The sequence below is a fragment of the Sinocyclocheilus rhinocerous genome, unplaced genomic scaffold (genome assembly GCF_001515625.1).
Source record: "Sinocyclocheilus rhinocerous isolate Xijiao unplaced genomic scaffold, SAMN03320098_v1.1 C36848277, whole genome shotgun sequence".
Lineage (NCBI taxonomy): Eukaryota > Metazoa > Chordata > Actinopteri > Cypriniformes > Cyprinidae > Sinocyclocheilus > Sinocyclocheilus rhinocerous.
Genome location: NW_015786405.1, coordinates 1 through 2,004, shown reverse-complemented (window position 1 = coordinate 2,004; position 2,004 = coordinate 1). Strand labels below are relative to the sequence as shown.

The 2,004-nt window shown below is 37.8% G+C and overlaps 1 long non-coding RNA gene across 1 annotated transcript; it reads left to right on the top strand.

Moving 5' to 3' along the window:
• The first annotated feature begins 533 nt into the window (after positions 1-533).
• LOC107736637 (uncharacterized) lies at positions 534-1,986 on the top strand. The gene is made up of 3 exons (XR_001639704.1): positions 534-589; positions 825-911; positions 1,942-1,986. It is a non-coding gene; the product is annotated as an uncharacterized LOC107736637 (long non-coding RNA).
• Positions 1,987-2,004: the final 18 nt, after the last annotated feature.

Below are 2,004 nucleotides of genomic sequence, written 5' to 3'. Positions count from 1 at the left end.
GAGCACTGATGTGAGGTCACCATCAAACATTAATGGGTTTAAATTACCACTGTGCTCACATTTGGATAATAATTAGTTTCACATACAGAAACAGTGGCCATATTAACTGTGACCTTTAGTAAATTTACCTGAGGAAGATCACTGATTATTATGTGTGCACCACTGCACGTCAGCATCACATTAAAGTGGTGAGGAAACGGAAGTAGTGACTGTTCTTTTTTTCCCGTATTGTTATGAACATCCAAACAAAAAGGATTAGAGAAAAGAAAAAAAAAAGTTGGGCGGGGACTTCTGTCCATTGTTTGTTAATTTGATAAAAGCAGATCTGAATACAATCCTGCTGTTGATTTTAAGAAAGGGGCGGGATTTAAGCAGATTAAATGATTGGAAAAGTCTGCCATACGTCACCATAGAGAAGTCTGTTGTTCGCAGAAATATCAAGTTGACATTTTGATTAAAAATTGCAAGGTTAAAAAAAAGTTATAGAACCATTCACCTTAATAATATTTAAATGTGTGGATGTCACGTTTTTGTTTATTTTTCAGAGCAGAAACAGAGAGAGGCTTGTCTAGAAAACACATAATAGAGGGTAAGTCAAGTTAAAAATATTCATGATTGCATTTTATATTGTAAATGTAAAAATCCACAATGCCATGTTTTAGCCCCATAAAGTTCTTCATTCAAGATGTGTACAGTGCTAATTTAATGATGCATTGTATAATTTAGCTGCTAGTCACCAGTCAGAAATGAAAAGATAAGAGTAGCATAACACGTAAAATGACTTATTTCAGCCTTAAATTGTACTTTGTTTTTCTGACCTTCAGGTCTAAGGGCGTCACTGGAGAGACTTCAGTTAGAGTATGTGGACGTAGTGTTTGCTAACAGACCCGACCCCAACACACCAATGGAAGGTAGGTGTGCTTGATGGGATGCTGGGATAGTTTTTGCATCTTTGACTCCCAGCACTGGAATGGCTGCTCACTTAACTGCTTTGCACTAAAGCATGGGACCATATCAGACCAGCCACATACCGGTAGCTCTCAACACATAAAAGAGATCAAACACATTGAGACCAATAGCAGAGAGTTGTTTATCCTTTAAGGTGCAAAAGTTCCAAAAAGAGTCTAATCATCCCATTAATTTTGTAATAAATTACAACGTCATACAGAATAATGAATCGTCTATCTCAGAACGTTGAGCAGTGAATGGAGCATGTTGTCTAAGTGTGCTGTCAAGATGATTCAATTTGCATCACAGCAGTTGCATCCATTATGCATTTAATGGTTGAGTCAAGCTGTAATTTAGTCGAGGAAGAGTGCATGCTCTTGCTTTGTAGAGTTTTACAAACACATTAAATGGACTAGTACATCTACATCTCATCGCAGTAGATCTTTTATAATAGCAAGCAATAGTTTAGAGGGCTAAACAACTGAAGCAGCATGACTGAAAGACCTTAGGTTACTTAAATAGCATATTCACAGCACTATAGCATGGTAATTTTATTGGAGTCAGACCAACATGATTTTGTCACCTCATTTCCTTAAAGTCCTGATTGGCTGATAATGCTCTTCTCCTTAAGATATATAGTAAAGAGAGTGAGATAAAGGAATACAAGTTGGATCAATGCAAGTTAAGCTCAGTCAACATCTAACTAAGTTAGTGTGACGGTACCATGCTGTACAGCTGTGAGGGGTATGTGGATAGATTGATTAATGTCAGGGACTGAGCCTGATGCTTCTGAGGTCATGGTCATGTAGACATGATTGCTCGTGCTTGTGCACAGACCTCTAGAGTTCAAAAGTGGTCCCATTACCCTGGGATTTGCAGAATCCGCTCTGGTCCAGTTCTGCTGCCTTTTTTTTTTCTTCTTCAGAGATTTCATTCCATTTGCTGGTTGGTAAACCTCTTTTCACAGTCTTTTGTTTGTTTGTTTATCACCAGGAGATCCATTTAACACTTCAAAATCAAGAACATTCATCATAGAAGGTACATGGTACCCTCAGT